This window comes from Canis lupus, chromosome 1 (genome assembly GCF_048164855.1).
Source record: "Canis lupus baileyi chromosome 1, mCanLup2.hap1, whole genome shotgun sequence".
In the NCBI taxonomy this organism is placed as follows: Eukaryota; Metazoa; Chordata; class Mammalia; order Carnivora; family Canidae; genus Canis; species Canis lupus.
The window spans coordinates 99,008,491-99,031,563 of record NC_132838.1 but is presented as its reverse complement, the minus strand read 5'-3'; the positions used below and the strand labels follow the sequence as shown (position 1 = coordinate 99,031,563).

The window sequence follows — 23,073 nt, the reverse complement described above, 5'->3', positions numbered from 1 at the left end:
CATTACCTTTATAGTTTATAAAGACTAAATCAACTCTACGTGGAAAAATATCAGAGATTTTATATTTTCTCCTTTTTACTATACTAAATTAAAAAAAAATTTTTTTAATTGTCTTTTAGGAATTAAATTGCTCAGTAGTTTGGTGTCGTGATGGTGTTTTTATTTTATTCTCATCCTGGTACTTTTTTATAAGAAGTTTGCATATAGCATATAGGGTTTTTTTTTTTTAATTACATATTTTCCCTTAAAGGTAATAAGTACTTAGTGTCAAATTTAGAAAGTATTGATAATCAGAAAATAAAACACACCCTGTTAATATTTTGATATATATTCTTCTAATCTTTTGTCTAAATACATATTTTATTTATATATTTCTTTTATAAAAGATTGTACTCTGCATTCTATTTTATAGCTTCTATTTTTTTCTAGTTATATGATAAATAAATATACTTTTTGCTCAGGTGATTCTGATTCTTTTTAAATGGGTGTTTTATTGCTAGAATAGGGACCAGAAAAATCCATTTATTAAATTACAGGATAAATTTAGAAACCCAAGTCACCAGTCCAAGAACAAACTCCAGTTCTCTGTTGCTTTCCTTCCCAATTGTGGCTTCCACCCGCACTGCAAGGGCTGTGTCCGAGAGCCTCTGAAGGAAGGTTACCCAAGCAGTTGCCCATCGGTAATACTGTGGGTTCTCTTCAAACCTTGTCAGCCAGTCCTTAGAATTTTTATCTTTTACTTAATTTCCTGGAGGCAAAGCATGGATAGTAGACTCGGGAGGATTTGGGGTTAGTACCAGAAAGTAAAATCACAGGCTGAAGTTTTTTCTCAGAATTGTAGGGAAAGCGGAGGTAGCTGACTAAAAATGTATTTAGCGTTGAGTAATAAATATTTGAGTTTAAAAAAAAATTTTTAAGCATTTTATTTATTTATTCATGAGACACACACACACACACACACACACACACACAGGCAGAGACACAGGCAGAAGGAGAAGAAGGCTCTAAGTGGGGAGCCTGATGTGGGACTCAATCCCAGGTCTCCAGGACCAGGCCCTGGGCTGAAGGTGGCGCTAAACCGCTGAGCCACCCAGGCTGCTCAGTTTAAAATTTTTGTATTCCAAAGAAAGTGGCCCCAGTTTTTAAATTCCACTAAGCCTTTTGTATAGTACCTCAGACTTTCTAGGAATTTTGTTGTGTTATCATTGATGTGTAAATATATTTGACTATTAAACTATGGCTGTTTTGAAATATATGATAGTTTTGTCTTCATCCACAGTGAGAAATTATATATAAAAGACTCAGGCCACAAATTAAATTTATAACAGACATTAAGAACAGTTGTAGGAATATATTGTAATATGTAGCATGAAAATAAATACCTAAAATGTATATAATAGTAACCAGGAGAACTATAGAATCTTTTGAAAATAGAAATATCATTCCCATACAAGTAAAACTTTACTGAATATAAATATTCAAGGAATACTGATAAGCCAGAAAGAAAAGAAAACAATTCCACCACTGTTAATATTCCGTTAGTTTACTTTGTTACTCCACAGTGGGTTTATTCATAATGGTCATATAAAAGGACAGCTCTCCTGTGAGTGCTTTACCCTCTTTATTTGCAGAGAACATACATCCATTGTATGTTATCTATTTTGAACCTGTTCTGTGAATGAACAAACTTATTTCAAGGTCAAAAGCTTTGATCCACTCTGTTAAAAAACTAGAGCGGATTTTGACTTTGGCTATCTTCAGACATCTGGCTCATTGTGTATCTTTAGGGAAAGGTATGAGTGAACTAACTTTTTGAGTTTGGGTTAGTCATTTGAGTAGCAACTGAACAATAGCAAAATAAATAAGTACTAATGGAAAATATGGAACATATAAGGGAAAATAAGTCAGCTGTACTCTCCTGCCAGCATTTAGTCTCTTTATGTACAACTTTTGTGTTTGACTTTCTTTAACAGAAATGTTTTATCATTTCAATTCAATTTTTAATATTTTAATATGTTCCTAAAATGACACACTGCTGCTCCCACCAGCCTGTCTTTCTCAGCTCCAGCAGGCTGTGCTCCTGGCTGCCACCCACCCTCACCTGGGTCCTTTGTAGGGCTCAATGTCATCATTGCTGTGGTTCCTGGAACACTTCTTGGGCTTCTTGGTGTGTGTCAGTGGCCTACCCAAACAAGCTCGCCTTCACCGTGTCTTGTGAGCACCGACATCACGCTGTTCTCTCCTTCCCCTCTCTTCCCTTCCTCCCCCAGCTGACTTGCTCTCCACATTCCCTTCATAAGGCTCTTTTGCAAAGATCCTAGCATGCATCCCATGTAGCCTACATGTGCTGATTTTGTCAGTGTTTGTCAGAATCGGCATGTTTTTTCCCGTTGAACAAAAGCTCATTGAAAGCAGAGATGATAAGTAGGAGCATGGAGGAGGTTTTCTTCTCTCGGTGATTAATTGTGTGTGTTTCCTGGTGCACATGGGAAAAGCATTCTCATTTAGATAATTTTTCTTCTCTTCCATCTGACGCAACAAGTTGATACTTCAAAACAGGGAAACAGAATGCTAATTATGTGTAGAGTTTTAAAGTGTGAGTGCCTTTAATGGTCTAAAGTTCTAGAAAGTGATCATGCAATAATTGTGCTTTTCAGTTAGTGCCACCCAGAGTGTTGTTTTCTAATTGCCTATCACTTGGATCTGCAATAGACTCCTTGAGTCAAACTAGAAAATTCCCCATGTTCATGTAGGCCGAAACAAATCTGAACTCTTTTTCTTTAGACTTAAATTTTAGACTTTTAAATTCTATACTTAAAAAAAAAAACAAAACAAAAAACCTCTCCAGTTGATTATAACAGTATAGAATGGAAGTAATATCCTTTTGTCACCTAAGTGGTGAAATTTGTTGGTTTCAACAGTTGGTTTCAATGCCTGTTGTACTGGGCATTTGGGGGAGAGATCTTCGCATACATTCGTCACTTATTTTGTGCCAGATATTGAACCCAAGTCAGCCTGTTACAACATCTGGCCTTCATCCTAAGCTGTCCCTCAGGCCATGCAGGTCAGGAACTGTTTTATTCATCCTCGTATTCCCCCATGTTTCTATAGTTCTTGGTGCCCAGTAGAGACTCCAGTATTAATTATATTGCATTGGACTATTGTTCATGTGAATCCTGAAGCATCCTGGCCTTTCCCCTCTCTAAAACATACTCCAGTTTGTCCTTCTTAATTTGAGTTCCTGATATATTCTGCCCTCCTACTTTTAAAAAAATATACCTGCACAATGACACAGTTTTATATTATTATTGAGCGTGTCAAAGGTTTCTGTTACTAGCTATAACTGAAAACTGCATTTTTGTTTTATTATTTTGTAGCTCAGATTGTTCCAGCTTTTGCCATTGGGAGCTCTTTCATTTGGTTTCTGTATCTCTGACATATTCCCAGCAGTTTATGTTTTGAGTACTTCCCCACTTTCTGGTACTAGAGGATGCTCCAGACTCATCGTGTATATTGCCTGTTCCAGGCCTAAAATCAGCCATTTCAACAAGGGTCTCTGGATCCTTTTATTGGAGAATGGTATTAAAATCAGAATTTGCTCTGATGTGCTCATTGCTACTGGAGTGTCATTGTTTTTAGGTCCTGGCAGTGAGCAGAGCTAGGAAATAAATGTATGTGGGGAATCCCTGGGTGGCTTAGCGGTTTGGCACCTGCCTTCAGCCCAGGACATGATCCTGCGAGACCCGGGATCGAGTTCCGCATCGGGCTCCCTGCATGGAGCCTGCTTCTCCCTCTGCCTGTGTCTCTGCCTCTCTCTCTCTCTCTCTGTGTGTGTCTCTCATGAATAAATAAATAAAATCTTTTTTTAAAAAAAAGGAAATAAATATATGTGTATTTATTTACCTGTGTATGCATACACGTCTATAATTTTTACTTTTACTCATCGGTTTCTGTATTAAGCAAAACAGGAATTCCCACTGATGTCTCAGACTCTAATTCAGAACCCCATGGTTCATTTTAACCTTTTACCCTTTACTTACCTGCTGTCTGTAATCTTACACTCCCTCAGTGAGAAGCCTGACTTCTGCCATTCACCATGTTTTTAACCTACTTTTTCAGTCCCAGTATATATGTACAGCAGTATCATAATAGTTAATCAGCACCTCCAGGAGAAACAGTATTTCCAACTACAGTGGAAGTAGTTCGGTTCTTTTGTTTTTCAGTATCCAGTCATTTCCAAACTTAGGTCCCTTTTTCCCATCCTCCCCGTGAGTTTATGTAGTACATTTCTAATATTATATTCTTTTTTTAAGGATTTATTTATTTTTGAGAGAGAGCACATACATGTGAGCAGGGGAGAGGCAGAGGGAGAGGAAGAGATAGAATCTGAAGCAGGTTCCACACGGCACACGCAGTCTGTTGTGGGATAGATCCCATGATGCTGGGATTACGACTTGACCTGAAATCATAAGTCGGACACTTAATCGACTGAGCCATCCCGGCACCCCATAATACAATTAAATTCTTTTGTCGTAGTCTGCATCCCCCATCTCTCCACCTCCTTGTTGATTTTTAAAATTTTCATTTTAAAATATTACTTTAACGATTATTGTTTGTGCTACAAAATAGTTCTAGGGGTTTTGACAATGGATGGCATCATGTATCCATCCCTGTAGCTGCCCTCTGAATGGCTGGACCATGCTGCAGTCATTTCCACCCGCAGGGAAAGAAGGTTCCTGTTGCTCTCCACTTGTACCACCATTGATACTGCTAGGTTTTCCTGTGTTTGGTTTTTGCTAATCTAATAGTTGTACAACAGCATATCATTGTGATTTTAACTAGCATCCCTATACTGAGCATCTTTTCGTATGCTTCTTTTCATCTGTAGATCTTTAGTGAGGTATCTGTTCAGATCTTTTGCCCATTTTTTTTTTTGTTTCAGTAGAAACTAAAAAATATATCAAGGTTTCATTTTTAATTTCAAAGTAAAGCTCAAATAATACAGAAGTGTATAAAGGGAATAAAATAAGATAAATGCTCCCTGTTTTTCTCCAAATGTAAATCTTTTAAAACTGGTGTTTACAGATTGACACATGCTGCCAATTTCCCCCTGTGCTTCTAATTCACAAATGCATTTTTCTATCATTTTGAAAATATTTACAGATAAATGTAACTAGACTAAAATTATTACTCTGAAACTTGCTTTTATTTTTAACTTATCACTCTGTTACAGTCCATCTTCTAGCTCAGTACATGTATACCTAATTTGGTGAAAACAACTGGTTTGTATTCCATGAGAAATACATGCTAGAATTTGCTCAGCCATTTCTTTAAAAATTTCAAATTAATATCAGTTTCTTTTCTACAAGAAAAATACTATAGCAACCACAATTCATACACGCTGATGGCCTTCCCAGTTTTTCCTTAAATAAAGATACAATATGTAGGTATCTATAATATTTCTAATTACCAACCAGTATATGAGCAGAAAAGAGTAGTAGTCCTCCTGCAAATGTTAAATTATTTTCTCTCTATCCTGGAACCTGCTCTTAGTGCCATCATGCTCTCCCGCCGTCTCCGGTCACCCATTCTCTCACTCATTTGCAAATTTTAAAAAATTGAGTAGTCTTCTTATCCAGCCTTACAAGCTCTCGGCCGATGCAGGGTGCATGTCCTCTATCAGACGTGGGATTTGCAGGCATTTTCTCCCAGTCTGTCTTCTCATCCTCTTCACAGTGGCTTTCACAGAGTTCAGTTTTCTTTTTTTTTCTTTTTTATTTTTTCAGTTTTCATTTTAATTAAATCCAACTTAAAAATTTTTTTCTTTCATAAATTTGCTTTTGCTTTGTACTTAAAAATCATCACCAAACCCAACATCAAGCAGATTTCCCCATGTTTTCTTCTAGAAATTGTATAGTGTCTGCATTTTATGTGCAGGTCAATGATCCATTTTGAGTTAATATTTGTGTGAAGCTCAGTTTCTGGCATCACTTGTTGAAAGGTTGTTCTTTGTTGAATTGTCTTTGCACCTTTGTCAAAAACTGTGTTTTTGTGGGTCTTTTTCCAACTCTGTTACTTACCATTGATTGGTGAGTCCATTTCTCTTGCCCCTCTATGGTCATTACTGTAGCTTTATAGTAAGTCTTGATATCAGATAGTATGTGTCCTCCAACTTTGTTCTTCTTTTCTAGAATTGAATTGGCTATTCTAGTAACTTTACTTATTCATGTAAATGTTAGAATAAGCCTAAGTATGTTTCATAAAATCTGGCTGTGATTTCAATAGGAATTACATTAGGCTATAGATCTGCTAAAGGAGAACTGACATCTTTACTATGTTGAGTCCTCCAATGCAAGAACACTGATCCTGTACTTAAGAACTTAAATAATAGTGAAAGGGAATATAAGGGAAGGGAGAAGAAATGTGTGGGAAATATCAGAAAGGGAGACAGAACATAAAGACTCCTAACTCTGGGAAACGAACTAGGGGTGGTGGAAGGGGAGGAGGGCGGGGGGTGGGGGTGAATGGGTGACGGGCACTGAGGGGGGCACTTGATGGGATGAGCACTGGGTGTTATTCTGTATGTTGGTAAATTGAACACCAATAAAAAATAAATTTATTATAAAAAAACTTCATTTTGGGGGATGCTATTATAAATGTATTGTTTTTTAAAATTCATATTCCAAGTATTCACTGCTGGTATATAGGAAAGCAGTTGACTTTTATATCTTGGCTATGTACCCTTCAATTTTGCTAAATTCACTTAGATGTACAGGAGTTATTTAGTAGATTCTTTGGGGTTTTCTGGGGGTTTCATAGACAGTTATGTTGTTTGTGAATAAAGACAGTTTTAATTCTTTTTTTCCAATTTGTATACCTTTCATTTATTTTCCTTGTCTGATTATACTAGCTAGGACTTTTAGTATGAAGTTGAATTAGAAGTGGTGAGAGAAGACATCCTTGCCTCATTCCTGATCTTAGGGAGAAAATTTAACATCTCATGATTTAGTATGATGTTAGCTGTTATTTTAAAAAATAATATTATTAGGTTAAGGAAGTTCCCTTCTAAGTTTTTTGAGAGTTTTTATCATGAATGGATGTTGAACTTTCTGATGCATATATTTTTTTAAAAAGATTTTACTTAAAGTGAGCAAAACAGAGGGAGAAGCAGACTCCTTTCTGAGCAGGAATTCCCCATGCAGGGCTCAATCCCAGGTTCCCAGGATCATTATCTGAGCCGAAGGCAGACGCTTAACCAACTGAGCCACCCAGGTGCCCCAATCCTATCTTTTTTTCATTCAGTCCATTAATATGAATTATATTGATTTACAGATGGTGAATCAGCCTTGCATTGTTAGAATGAACCCCATGTGATCATGATGTATTGCCCTTTTTATATAGTCAATTTGCTAATATTTACATCTAAATTCATGAAAGATGGGGATCCCTGGGTGGCTCAGTGGTTTAGCGCCTGCCTTTGGCCCAGGGCATGATCCTGGAGCCCCAGGATGGAGTCCTGCATCAGGCTCCCTGCATGGAGCCTGCTTCTCCCTCTGCCTGTGTCTCTGCCTCTCTCTCTGTGTCTCTCATGAATAAATTAATAAAATCTTAAATATAAATAAGTAAATTCATGAAAGATGTTGGTTTATTGGTTGTTTTTTAATAATCTATTTATCTAGTTTTGGGATAAAGTAATGCTGGCCTTACAAAATGAGTTGAAAAGTAATCTCCCTTCTGATTTCTGGAAGAAATTGTGAAAGTGGTATTATTTCTTCCTTAGGTGTTTGGTAAAATTCACCAGTAAAACCATCTGAACCTAGTGTTCATTCTTGGGGAACATTTTCTTCTAATTTAATGCCTTTTTTAGATATAGTGCTATTCATATTGTGTGTATTTTTTGGAGTGAGTTTTGTCTCCTTCAATAATTGGTCCATCCATTTTATCTGAATTATCAAATTTATGTCCATAGAACGGTTTGTACTATTCACTTGCTAACTTTCTGATGTCTCTAGGATTTAGTAGTGATGGCTCCTATTTTATTTCTGATTTTGATAATTTGTGTCTTCTCTTTTTTTTTTTTTTTTTCTTCTTGGTTTGGTTTACCATTTATTCCCTTCTACTTGCTTTAGGCTTCATTTGTTTTTCTTTATCCCATTTTTGAAGTTGGAAGCTTAGATTATTGATTTTAGATCTTTTTTCTATGTCCATCTTAAAAGTAAAACAGCCAGTTGTTTTATAAGCAAAATGGCTATGTATGGGAATAGAAGATGAATTGCAATGTAGGATGTTTAGGTTACTACAAACGATGGGCACATTTAGAGAACAAAGGAGAGGAATGTACTTTTATGGAGGAAAGGGGGAGTTGGGAAAGTGTTCTAAGCAAAAGTCCATTGGAGGAAAGAGAGTACCCAGTAATGCAGCCTTTCATTGGCTGGGCCTTGACCCTCTCTCATTGGCTGGGCCTTGACCCTCACTCATTGGCTGGGCCCTGACCCACTCTCATTGGCGGGGCCATGAGCCTCATTGGGCTGTTGGCAGGTGAAGAGAAAATCTTCCTTCCCCTGCAGGAGATAGAAAGTGAATTAGGTCCTGTGGGAATGCAGCCTACAGCTCCTCCTGTTGCAGCTACAAGAAGGGGTGGGCATGAGAACTTCCCTGTCTGACACACCAACTCCATTTTATTTTATTTTATTTTTTAAGATTTTAAAATTTATACGTGAGAGATACAGAGAGAGAAGCAGAGACATAGGCAGGGGAAGAAGCAGGATCCTTGGGGGGAGCCTCATGCAGGACTCGATCCCAGAACCCCAGGATCATGACCTAAGCCAAAGGCAGATGCTCAACCACTGAGCCACCCAGGCTTCCCCCAACTCCATTTTATTTTATTTTTTTTAAAGATTTTATTTATTTATGAGAGACACAGAGAGAGGCAGAGACATAGACAGAGGGAGAGGCAGGCTCCATGCAGGGAGCAGGATGCGGGACTCGATCCCGGGACTCCAGGATCACGCCCTGGGCTGAAGGCAGATGCTCAACCGCTGAGCCACCCAGGCGTCCCTCAACTCCATTTTAAATGAGGTTTCCTTTACTCATTTCCACATTGCCCCTTTTAATCAAGATCTTTCCCTGAAAGCATAGCTGGTCCCAAGTCAGGTAGGTTTTCTTTCTTTCTTTCTTTCTTTCTTTCTTTCTTTCTTTCTTTCTTTCTTTCTTTCTTTCTTTCTTTCTATTTATTTATTTTTAATTTTCATTTATTTATGATAGTCACACACACACAGAGAGAGAGAGAGAGAGAGAGAGGCAGAGACATAGGCAGAGGGAGAAGCAGGCTCCAAGCACCGGGAGCCCGACGTGCGATTCGATCCTGGGTCTCCAGGATTGCGCCCTGGGCCAAAGGCAGGCGCCAAACCGCTTCGCCACCCAGGGATCCCAGGTTTTCTGTATTTAGTGGTTGTCCTGCCCTAGGTCAGAGGGAAAGTGCATAGTAGTTGGAAAGCACTTCAGGCACAGTTGAGTAACAAGGAAGGTGAGGAGGGAGAAACTCCCAGGTACTTTCCATCTGAAGTCTCTGTCTTTTCAAGGTTGTTAAGTGTTGGAAATCATCTTGAAGTATGAGTTAGAATCACCTTATTGTGCACATAATGTTTGCAAAAGTTTGACGGGCGATAAAATGCAAAATTTGGGGCACCTGCATGGTTCAGTTGGTGGAGCGTCCAACTCTTGATCTCAGGACCTGATCTTAGTTTGTGAGTTCAAGCCCACTGTTGGGCATGGAGTCTACTTTTTAAAAAATGCGAGACTTAAAAATAGTTATAAAAAACAGAAAAAGTTACATGACAATTTCAAGTTATATTATGGTCTTTGCAAGTTTTGCCATGTGAGACGTCATGGTGCCATCAGCAAGTGTGACCAGCTCTGAGGACTGAGGATGGTGGGCACAGGGCAAGTGTGGTGACACCAGCCAGACAGTGCATATTTGTTGAAGCATCTGACAGGTAAAGCAGGTTCCCCGATCGCTGTGAATGTTGAGAGGAGTCTCCAGGTAGGACAATCTTTCTTAAGAATTTTAGCCACAGAAGAAATAATAGCCTGTCTACAGGGGAAGCTTTGGTCTCAGAACATGCAGACCACGACTAAGATGGGGAAGCGGTATGAGATCCATTCGCCAAACCTGGAGTGAGAGTCTGGGAGCAGGGCGGTTATCCCTGGATCATGGTTTGAGCAGGTGGAATGAGCAATGTAGGCACTTTCTGTGGCCCCATTACCTTTCCCTCACCAGTATCGGTTCATGAACGTGATTGCTGTGTTAAGAGACCAAGGGTTTAAAGCATGTACATGGTAAGTACTGGGAATCTTGGAACCTCTGGTGGGCAGATTGTTATTTGGTCCAAACCAGAGTTCTCCCTTTTATCAAACCAGAAACTATTAGATTTCCAACACTGTTTTTCCTTTTCTGAAGCCAATTTTTGTGATTTCTGGTAAATTTTTCCAAATTAATATTTGGGAGAATGTCCCTTTGGACCATGATAGAAGTCCAGCTATTGGTTTCCTTGAGAGCAGCTTCCCCCCAGAAATACCCGTGAAGTGGTTTCTTTAGGCCTCCAGGGAGTCATATCCAGAATGCCCGGGAACATTAGCAATAGCCTGAGCAGCCAGCAAAAATATGACATGTAATAAATTTTGGATATAGCCACTTAAAATTTTATCTCTATTGGAGGTAAACCTCACTATTTCCATAATAGTAAAAGTCATGGGCTAGTGGAAGGTGTATCATCTCTTGGTATAAATGCTTGTTGGTTTACCCTTGGCTAGGGTATCAAGCTCGAGTCTGGGCATGTAATTCAGCCTGTTTGGCTGAAGTAGCCAAAGGTAAATGTGCTGCCTCAGTGACTTGAAAGGGAGTTCACGTAGCAGACCCAGCACAATACATACCAATTTCATTTTTTAAATAAGAACCATCAGTAAAATGTAAGAAATCTGTGTTTCATCTGCAGAGCAATTCCTGTAAATTGTCACAGGGTGTGGAAAGGTGATCTGTCAGCCTCAAGCAGTCACAAGGGGTCTTGTCAGGGATGGAGGGGAGAAGAGTGGCAGGATTAAGGCTATCGCAGTGAGGTAGAATTACACGAGGAGCAGTTAGCGGAGGATGTCAGGAGGTGAAGCAACTGGCTGAAAGTATGGAGCCTGAGGGGAACTCAGGAGGGCTCCTACTGCGTGGGGCACAGGGATGGCTAGAGGGGACCCCGTGACTGTTTCCGCAGTGGCCTTAACTAAGAGGGCAGTGACAGGAATGGCTGCGAGGCAAGGGGGGATATACCCGAGCCATAGTCAGGGCCCAGTTGTTGGCTGTAATGCCCTACGGGGAGAGGATGGTCCCCGTGTTTTGGGGGTGAGCGCTCTGAGGGCATTCCCTTTCCTCTCACATACAAAGAACAAGGGAGGGATCCCTGGGTGGCTCAGCGGTTTAGCACCTGCCTTTGGCCCAAGACATGATCCTGGAGTCCCGGGATCAAGTCCCACATCAGGCTCCCTGCACGGAGCCTGCTTCTCCCTCTGCCTGTGTCTCTGCCTCTGTCTCTCTGTGTGTCTTTCATGAATAAATAAATAAAATCTTAAAAAAAACAAAAACAAAGAACAAGGGAAGTTGATAATTAGGATGTCCAAACTGTCCAAAGTCTTTTCCTCAGAGTCCCAAAAGCTCTGTCATCCTTATCTTTCCAAATAATAGGGTCAGATGTGTTGATTTTCAGGAAAGCATATAGAGGTTGAGCTGTAAGAGTTTGCAATCCAATTTCGACCATACTCAGTCCAAGAAAACCTCATCATTGGTGCTTAGTTGTAGGTTTAGGGACATTCTGGATGCCTTGAAGTCTATCTGGATCCAAGTCTAGTCCTGGTTCTGAGATCAGGGGCCCTAAGTATCAAACCTCAGTTGGAGCAAACTACCATTTTTCTTTGAAGATTTTATGTCGCTCTAAGGGCAGAAGTTTTAACAGATGAGCAGTGCCTTCCTGTGAAGAGGTTTGAGAGGAGGAGCAGAAGAGCAAATCACCTACATATTGGAACAAAGTAAAGCCTGCAGAAAACCTTCTGTTGTCCTATCAGCTTTTCAGGTTTGTGAAAAGTAAGGACTCAGAAACCCTGCAGCATAACTGTCCAGATGGATTTCAGTTCTTCCCTAGTGAAAGCAAAAAGATTTTGTCTGTCCTTACTGGAATGCTGAAGAATGCACTGCATAGATCAGTTACAGTGAAAAACTTGTCTTCAGTGGGGTTGGGTGACAGTATGGGTGGGGTCAGGAACAGCAGGGTGCTGAGGGGTAGCAGTGCTGTTTGTTGCTCAGGATCCTGGACCACCCTGCATGCTCAGCCACTGAGTGTTCTCACAGGTAATCTAGAAAGATCACAGAGACTAGTGCAGGAGATAACAAGGCCCCGAACCTTATCATCTTCTGTTATGGGACTTGATGCCTTGAAGGGCTGCTTTATCTACAGGGTATTACTTATTTCTGGGGAGAGATTTAGAAAGATCTATCTGAATCTTGATGGGAGGTGCACTGTGGATTCCTCCAAAATCCACTGGAGATTTTGCCCATAAGGGGGATGGCCGCTGATCTAATAGGAACAGATGATTCATGTCTTTGGAATCAGCTCCGGTTAGCTCAGATGCAGAGCAAATAAAAGATATTGAAGGGGCACTTGATTTAACTTCTTATAAGTGGAGTAACCTGTAGGTATGCTTTCTGTCTGCCTTATTTAGTAATTTATTTCATCTTGCTTTTGCATTTTTGTAAAAAGTCAGTCATCTAGCAGATGTGGATAGATAGATTTTTGTTCCATTGCTCCATTTATCTGGCTTTAAGCTCCTACCTCATTGTTTTTATTACTTCAGTTAGAAATTAAGTAGTGTTAGATGGACAACTTTTTTCTTCTTTTTCAACAGTGTTTTGGCTACTGGGGATTCTTTGCAATTCATATGTTTCATAATTGGCTTTCAATTTCTACAAAACACCTCATGGGATTTTGGTTGAGATTGTGATGGTTGTGTTGGTCATTATGGGAAGAATCGGTATCTTAAGTAGTCTTCTGAACTATGAACACAGTAGATCTTGCCGCCAACCCCCCTTTTAGGTCCTCTTTAATTTTCTCAGTAGTGCTTTTTTAAAAAAAAAAATTTATTTATTTATTTGACAGAGAGAAAGAATGAGAGTAGGTACAATCCGGGGGAGTGATAGAGGAACAGGGAGCACCAGACTCCCTGCTGAGCGGGGAGCCCTATGTGAGGCTTGATCCCAGGACCTGGAGATCATGGCCTGAGCCAAAGGCAGATGCTTCACCAACTAAGCCACCCAGACGCTCCTTAGAGTACTATATAGTTTTCAATATACAACCTTTTTATCTTTTTTATCAGATACATCCCTAAATATTTCATATTTTTCAGTACAATTGTAAATGTGTTTTTAATTTTAATTTAGTTATTTATTCTTATTATATAAGAATGTGATTAATTTTATATATTGGTATGTATACCATAGCCTTGCTAAATTGGCTTATTATCTTTTTTAAAATTTAATTTCAATTTGCCAATGTAGAGTATAACATCCAGTGTGCATCACATCACCTGCCCTCCTAATGCCCATCACCCAGTCATGGCTTATTATTTCTAATAGGTTTTTTGTGGATTGCATCAGATGTTCTGTTCTATGTATGATAATTTGTCATCCTTCAATAAACATAATTTTACTTTTTCCTTTCCAGTATGAAAGCCTTTCACTTATTTTTCTTGCATTATTGCTCTGACCTCCATACTGTGTTAAATAAAAGTGGCAAGAGTGGATGTGCTTGTCTTGGGAAATACATTGAGTTGAATGAAATCTCAACATATCAAGAATTTGTCGGCCCTCTCTGAAAGAGAGTGCAAGGCTGGTTCAATATTTGAAAATCATTTAGGGTAATCCACTATATCAACAGGTTAAAAAAACAAAAATTATGTATCTATATCAGTTGATGCAGAAAAAGCATCTGACACAACTAAACAGTGACTCATTATTAAAAACTCTCAAAATCAGGAGTAGAGGGAACTGACTCCACTTGAAAAAGAGCATCTTGGGACACCTGGGTGGCTCAGTGGTTGAGTACCTGTTTTTGGCTCAGGTTGTGATCCCGGATTCCTGGGATCGAATCCCAGGAATCCCTGCATGGAGCCTGCTTCTCCCTCTGCCTATATCTCTGCCTCTCTCTCTGTGTTTCTCATGAATAAATAAATAAAATATTAAAAAGAAAAGAAAAAGCATCTCAAATGGTTTATAGAAATAAAACTATAATTCAAGCTTAGAGAAGTAAAATTGGATTTGTGTATCAATCTTAAGTCTTGCCAACTTACTGAACTCACTTATCAGTTCTGTAGTTTTTTAAGTCAATTCCTTAGAACTTTCTAAATACAACATCCTATCTGCAAATAGAAATAGTTTTACTCCCTCCTTTCCAATATGGAAGCCTTTTCTTTTTCTTGCACTGACTGGAGCCTCCATTACAGTGCTGAGTAGACATGATGGAGTACATATCCTTGTCTTACTCATGATTTTAGGAGAAAGCCCTCCATCTTTCTGTAAATCATGATGTTAGTTGTGGATTTTTCATAGATGCCCTTTATCAGGTTGAGGAAATTCCCTTCTTCTGCTAGTGTATTGAATGTTTTTACCTTGAGAGAACGTTGGATCTTGTCAAATGCTCTCTCTGTGTCTGTTGAGATGATCATGTGGTTTTTGTCTTTTATTACTGATATATTACATTGATTTTTGAATGTAAACCAACCTTGCATTCCTGAGATAAATTCCACTTGCTCAGGGTATATATATTTTTCTATATGTTGTTAGATTTAGTTTGTGAACATTGAGGATTTTTGCCTCCATATTTAAAAGAGATGTAGTCAATATTTCTTTTCCTGTGATATCTTTCTCATTTTAGTATCAATTTAATACTGTGCTCATAAAAGGAATTATGACATGTTCTTCTATTTTTTGAAAGAATTTGAAAAAGGATTGATGTGAAGTCTTCTTTTTTTTTTTTTAAATTTTTATTTATGATAGTCACAGAGAGAGAGAAAGAGGCAGAGACACAGGCAGAGGGAGAAGCAGGCTCCATGCACCGGGAGCCGATGTGGGATTCGATCCCGGTCTCTAGGATCGCGCCCTGGGCTAAAGGCAGGCGCCAAACCGCTGCGCCACCCAGGGATCCCTGAATTCTTCTTTACATGTCTAGTAGAGGGACGCCTGGGTGGCTCACCGTTGAACATCTGCCTTTGGCTTAGGGCATGATCCTGAAGTTCTGGGATCGAGTCCTACATCGGGCTCCTGCAGGGAGTCTGCATGCTTCTCCCTCTGCCTCTCTCTCTATGTCTCTCAGGAATGAATGAATGAATGAATGAATGAATGAATAAATTAATTAATTAATTAATTAAAATTTATTTTTTTAAAAAATAAATAAATGTTTGGTAGAACTCACTAGTAAAACCCCATCTTGGCTTGGCATTTCTTTGTGTGAAGTTTTTTGTTTTTTAAAATATTTTATTTATTTATTCATGAGAGACACACAGAGAGGCAGAGAGACAGGCAGAGGGAGAAACAGGCTCCATGCAGAGAGTCTGATGTGGGACTCCATCCCAGGACCCCGGGATCACGCCCTGGGCCAAAGGCAAATGCTCAACCACTGAGCCACCTGTCCCTGTGTGAAGTTTTTTAAATAATTTAATTTCTTTACTTGTAGATCTGTTCAGATTTTTCTATTTCTTCATGAAGGTATTCTTGGTAGTTTGTATCTTTCTAGTAATTTATTTCATCTTACTATAGTTGGATGTGTCTTTTGCAGATATTTTCTCCCAGACTCTGGCTTACCTTCTCATTCTCTTGCTATTGCCTTTTGCAAAGCATAATTTTATAATCAAGTCCAGCTTATTAATTATTTCCTTCCTAGGTCATGTGTTTGGTGTTGTATCTAAAAAGGCATCACTAAAAAAAAAAAAAAAAAAAAAAAAAAGAAAAGGCATCACTACACTAGGGATCATCTAGGTTTTCTCCCGAGTTCTCCTCTAGGATATTTGTGGGTTTGCATTTTGCATTTTGCATTTTTTGGTGAGGTCTGCCATCCACTTGAGTTAATTTTTATGAAGAGTGTAAGGTTTGTGTCTAGATTTTTTTTTTTTTTTTGTAGTGGTTATCCAGTTGTCCCAACACCATTTGTTGAAGAGACTGTCTTTCCTCCATTCCTTGTGTCAACTTTGCTCCTTTGTCAAAGATCAGTTGACTGTATTTATGTCAGTTTATTTCAGGGCCTTCTGTTCTATGGATCTATATTTTTGTGCTTTGGCTAATTCCAAACTGTCTTGATTACTGTCACTTTATAGTAAGTTTTGAAGTTGGGTAGTGTTAGTCCTCCAGCTTTGTTCTCCCTAAGTATTGTGTTGGCTATTCTAAGTCTTTTGCCTCTCCATATAAACTTTAGAATCATTTTAATGATGTCTATAAAATAACTTATTGTTATTTTGGCCAGGACTGCATTGAATCTATATATTGAGAAGAATTGACATCTTGACAATAGTGAACCTTCCTATCCATGAATATAAATAGCTCTCCATGTATTTAGTTTTTCTTTGATTTTATCAGAGTTTTGTAGTTTTTCTTATGTAGATCTTATATATTTTTTGTTAGATGGATCATTTTAAAATCCATTCTGCTAGTCTTTTACTTGAGTGAGTGGGCATGTGATCCATTTACATTTAATATAATTACTGATAAATTAGAATTTATGCCTGCCATGTTTATATTTGTTTTTTTTATATGTCCTATGTCTTTTGCATTTCTTTATTCCTTGATTCTTGCCTTCTTTTATATTAGATTTTTTAAAAGATTTTATTTATTTGAGAGAGAATGTGTGGCAGGGGGCTGAGAAAGAGCAGAGGGAGAGATGGAGGGAGAGGGAGAGAGAGGATCACAAGCAGATTCTGAGCTGAGCATGAATCTCATGACCCTGAGATCATGACCTGATCCAAAATTAAGTTGGATGCTTAACCTACTGGGCTACATAGGCACCCCATTTATAGTTATTTTTATAATACCTATTTTGTGAACTTTTTATTACTCTGTGTGGATTCTGGTTACCCTTTAGTGTCCTTTATTTTGGCCTCAAGTATAGTATTTCTCATAAGGCAAGTCTTCTATCAACAAATTCTATTTTGTTTTGTTGCGGGTTTTTTTTTTTGGGGGGGGGAGATGGTTTGTTTTTAAACCTGGAGATGTTTTAATTTCTCCTTAATTTTTTTCAGGGAAAGTTTAGCTGGACATGAAATTCTTGGTTAACTATTTCTTTCAATACTTGGAAGATGGTTACCTTCCTCTCTCTTCCATCTTTCTGATGAGATGCAGCCATGTGTTCTATGGGGGGTATACTCTCTGCATGGCATATTCTGAGCTGCAACTTCCTCAACTCTAGCTTAGTGGCTTATTTCTACCTGCTTTCTTTCCTCCAAAAGCTTACTGAGGTAACTAGTCCACAGATAACCTCTTCTTGTTCCTTGCTCTGTCAGATTATTCTTTTTTAAATATCTTTTCACTGAAGTCTTAGAAGGAGAAAGCTAGTTTATAAGCCCTAATCCACCACCTAAACCAGACATTCTGTATATCTTGCTATAGAAGGTCTGATCTAAGCCTTTGAAGAGCCAGGAGCCACATACCTGCTTATGTTTTAAATCACCCAGGCTTGTCACCCAAGTATTTGAAATATGTTTCGCAGAATAGTTTTCTCATAGGGAAATAGTTCAGGAGTTGAAGAGATAGAAAATCACGTTATCTTCATAGTCTAGAAATAAATGGGAATAATCAAGAGAATCACAAGCTGCTTTACCTATTTTAAGCTTTTCATGTTGAACTACCTGAAATAGAGAAAAAAATTGAACAATATGTCATAGGGATATTTAAATGTGAACATAATTATATATCCAAAATATTTATGTACTTATGAAAAGGAATATTCAGTTAATAAACATCTGTTGGTTAATAATCCAAATTATGCTGTCCAAAATGGTGTGGTATTTGTTGCTTGACCAAAAAGTGGTCCTGTGGGGAGTCTTACTTCCTGCTGATAACAACCACATGTCAGTGACCTGATTCCAGGTGATCACTTGGTCCAAACTAAGATTTGGGGAGGAATATTAGTACCCAGGTCTCACCTAGGAATATGAAGCTTTTTCTAGGTCTGGTTGATGATATGGGGCTTCTTAATGCATTTCAGAATTTCATGAAGATTGAGGAACTGTAAAAGGAAGGTTTTATTATCTGACAGCTGAACAGAACCCAGGAGACACACTTTCACAGTAACCTCTATTAATATCTGCTGTTAGATAAATGTAATGGTTTACCTAATGCAGCAGTTCTCAAAGTATTGCTGGAAACCAGGTAGAAATGCAGATTCTCAGCCACACCCAGACCTACTGAGTGGAAATTCTGTGGGTAGGACCCAAAAGTCTGGGTTTTTAAGAAAACCCCTCTGATAGGTGTCAGATCGGTAACTGTTGATATCTTGATGAATTCGAAGTATCTATGGTGGTGACATTAATGTCAGGTGGGTTCAAACCTGTAAGAATGAACCTTGTGTGGCTGTAGGAAAAGGCTAGGGACAATGGAAACCTTGCTTGCAAAAAATCTGCTCCACCTATGGTTAACATTTTACCCATTTGCTTTATCATAATATGTTTTCTGAAGAATCTGAACCAAACAGCATATTTCTTTAAATGATGAAAAAGCAAGGATCCTGCTGTGGTGTTGTTTTTCCCTGATCTGTGATGAGTCTCCTGAGAGCCCAATGACCTTCCCTGAGGTGCATTTAAGGTGTGAGATCACAGAAGTGGGTGAAATTCATAGCAAACTGTAAGACATCCGTATATTCAAGGCAGCCCTTAGTCCTTTCCCTGAGGACTTAGCTTGCTGGAAAAGGCTGGAGGGGTCTCAAGAACAAATAAACATTTTTTTAAATGTTGCCTGCCTGCCCCCAGGGGTGATTTGAGGAGAAAAAGAATTTTATCCAGTTTCATCATTTTTTTTGAGGTGCAGATTCAGAAGTGAGGTTGTTTGTTTTACTTCATGTGGAATCATAAAGAGTGCTTTAATTCCTTAAGGACAAAATACTAGTGTGGTATCAGGAAGCTATGCTTTATAGCATTCGGGCCACTACATCTTCAGTCAGCCCTACATGATAAGGGATGTAAGAAAATGTGTAGTTGGTATTAGGGAAGCCATCCTAAAGCAGATAAAATTTGGGTCAAGGATTGAAAATAAACACCCACCTCTCAAGGAATTAGAAGGAACACAGATCTGTCTGGTTGAAGACCTGCAAGAAGTTAGAGACATAAATGTGATCAGGAAAGCTAAGAGAAATGCCACCCCTTGTGTTTGTACGGTGGTACTGTTGTTTCCTTTCATGGCCTCAGCAATAACCTTGACATGAGGAAAGGCATGATTACGGTTTCCCCTTTACAGATGGAAAGGTTGAGGTTCAGCGAGACTAAATGGTGGTGGTGGTGGCAGCTACCTTTGACTGAGCAGTAATTCGTGTATTCATTCATTCAGTCTTTACTGAGGACCTGCTATGCACTGGGCCCTGTTCTATGCAGTAGTTGACAAAGCAGACAAAACTATATGCCTTCATGGAGCTGAGATTCTATTCTAGTAGAGGAAGACAGTAGGATAAATCAGTAAAGTATGTACCATGTTAGGTGTGTTTTCTTCAAACATCCTGAGGAGAACAATGAAACAGGGAAAGGGAGCTGGTTTAAACTGTGAACAGGGTGGCAAGATGGGTTTTGAAGAGAGGGGTAGCATGACTTGGCTGAAGTTAACAAGGTCACTCTGGCTGCTGTGTTAAGGACAGACTGAATTATTGATAAGGCATGGAATTAGGTCTGTTATATGGGCTTGTAGGTCATCTCGGCAATGACTGCAGGGCAGATGTGAGTCTACGAGATACTAGTAAATGTGCTTAAGATCACAGAGCTGTTAAGTGGCAACAACTCTGTCTAACATGTGTGTGGATTTTATGACTGTGCAGTCAGATCAGCTGTGTTTTTGTTTCTGTTCAGGGGGAGGTGGCCAGAATGTGTAAAGGAGCTTTGTTCTTGATACTTGTCTTTGGCACAGCAGTGAATTAAGATTTGGCTAAAGGATTAGCAAAATGTCTGCACAAAGCAAAACAATTTTGAAAATCTTGCTATGGATAGAGGTCTGAAGTTTTTCTGCAAGCTAAGGAATTATCAGGGTAGCAGAGTTAAAATGCATACAGTAACATTGAAGTTTCTTTTATCCAGTGTGAGGTCTTTGCTGTTGAGAGGCTGTATGTGTGGTGGTGAAGAGCACGAAAAGAGTAAAAGGTGGGGGATCCTTGGGTGGCTCAGCGGTTTAGCGCCTGCCTTTGGCCCAGGGCGTGATCCTGGAGTCCTGGGATCGAGTCCCATGTCGGGCTCCCGTCATGGAGCCTGTTTCTCCCTCTGCCTGTGTCTCTGCCTCTCTCTCTCTCTCTGTCTATCATAAATAAATAAATAAAATCTTTAAAAAAAAAAAAAAAGTAAAAGGTGTGAATTCAGATCCTAGCTCCACTATTTAATAGCCGTGATTTGACTTTTCTTTACGTTTGTTTTCTAATCTGTAATATGGGAATAATGTATGAAACTAAACACATTTTTGCCAGAAGATCCAGCAGTCATGCTCCTTGGTGTTTGCCCATAGGAGCTGAGAACCTATGCACACACAAACACCTACACATGAATGCATACAGCAGCTTCATTCATAACTGCCAGGCCTTAGAAGCAAGTCAGATGTCCTTCAGCAGGTGACTGGATAAATAAAATGTGGTTCATCTAGATAATAGAATATTATCCAGCACTCAGAAGAAATGGACTGCCAGGCGATGAAGACATGTAGAAATCTTAAATGCCTATCACGAAATGAAAGAAGCTAATCTGAAAAGGTGATGTACTGTTTGATTCCAATTATATGACATTCTGGGAAAGGCAAATCTGTGGAGACAGTGAAAGATCAGGAGTTGTTGGGGTAGGACAGAGAAGGGGATGGCTGAATGGAGCACAGAGGATTTTTAGAACAGTGAAAATTCTCTGTGTGATCCTATGATGGCACATATGTGTTCATCTATGTTTATCCAAATCCATAAGATGTCCACCATCAAGAGTGAGCCCTAAAGTAAACTGTGGGCTCTGGGTGATGACGATGAGTCCATGTGGACTCATCGGCTATAATAAATGTGCTATCAGACCAGAGTTTTGATAGGGAGGCTGTGCGTGTGGGATTGGAACAAGGTGTACAGAGGAACTCCTTGTACCTTCCATTTGGTTTTGCTATGAACCTAAAACTGCTCTAAAATACACAGTATTTTTTTTTTTATTGAACTAATAGTAGTAATCCCCAAATGGCGTTGTGGTGAGGATTATGAGTTAAGACAAATAAGGGTCTTGGAACAATGACTGGCATGGACCAAGCTTATGTGTTTTATTTGTGAACATAAAAGTATATAACTTCTGTAAGTTCACTCCCATACTTGGAGATCCCTATTTTTGCCTGTACAAACTTAAATTTTTCAACCTCAAATTCTTCTACCATGATTGCCATATAGGAAGTAATCCTGCTGACACATGTCTTTAATGTGGGCAGAGGGCCTCTTGCAGCAGGAGAGGTAGAGTGCAGGTTGACTCCTCACCAGAGGTCCCACCTCGGGTATCTTGAGGCATCCCTGATGGCCCTGATGCCAGTGGAGCACAAGTGCTCTGCAAGTCTGGGGAGGATTATGCTGCACTTCTGACCTCCCAGCATTTCTTCTTCTTCTTTTTTTTTTAATATGATTTTATTTATTTATTTATTCATGAGAGACAGAGGCAGAAACACAGGCAGAGGGAGAAGCAGGCTTCCTGCAGGGGAGCCCAATGTGGGACTCGATCCCAGGCCCCGGGGATCATGACCTGAGCCGAAGGCAGATGCTTAACCACGGAGCCACCCAGGCATCCCTTACCCCCTGCACTTTTAACACAGTCCCCACACATTCTCCCCTAAAGTACACCTGCAGGCTTTTTGTCGGGAAGATGGAAGAGAAAACGATGACCTCAGAACTTGAATCACCATAGAGCCCGTCTTTTGTGTGAAATGACCTTTATGAAGGAGAACATTCTTTATGTCAAACTCTTACTTTGTGACGACTCTTCTTAATGGTATGAGTGATCATCCATTGCTGTTCTGAGTTTTAAGTATTAGGTACTAATTAGTGAGCCTGTGATTAATCCTAAATGTTGAGTCATTTTGAAGAACTTCTTGGGATGAAAGCAAATTGTAGGATAGAGAGAGCAAAATATCTGTCATTAGCAGCAGGAAATGAAATTAAATAAGATGATTGTACAGTGAAATGACAGGATTGCTGTTCCAACCCTCTTTCTCCTGACTCTGCAACCAGGACTCATGAAATGAATTCAGTTGTGAATGAAGTTAATGTTTTATAAATCTTCTTGAGAAAGTCAGCCATTACTAACTGCCAGCAAGACTGTTTTATAGATAATGAAGGGAATACTTAATGAAGTCTCATACTCTGATACTGGTTTGCAAATTAAAATAACAGTACTATATTGGATAACTGTATGCCAGAAATTATGCTAGAAAAGCACAGACTCAAACAATCGTTCTTTATCCCCACAACAAGCTAAGAAAGATATAATAATTCTCATTTGCAGAAGAGAAAATTGAAGCTTAAAATGGTTTGTATAGCTGGCAATGAACAGAGTCAAAGTTTAAACACAGAACTTCTGGCTGAGTTTAACCTCATCGGGCTGGATGTGACTGGGCAGCAGTTATATCCAGTGGGCTATATATGTCAGTGTCTTCAGGCAGAGTTCCCGTGACTTCCAGTTATTCAGAGAGATCCAGGGAGGGGATTCTGCTTCCAACCACAGTGAAATTACAGAGACCAGCATTACCCTTCTGCCTTAGACAACTGGAAAACCAGACAAAGTATATAAAAATGGGTTTGGGAC

The 23,073-nt window shown here is 39.2% G+C and overlaps 1 protein-coding gene across 2 annotated transcripts in view; it reads left to right on the top strand.

Moving 5' to 3' along the window:
• Positions 1 to 23,073, top strand: part of PTPDC1 (protein tyrosine phosphatase domain containing 1) — a 59,596-nt gene that overhangs the window by 4,511 nt on the left and 32,012 nt on the right. The gene's annotated exons all lie outside the window — the stretch shown is intronic.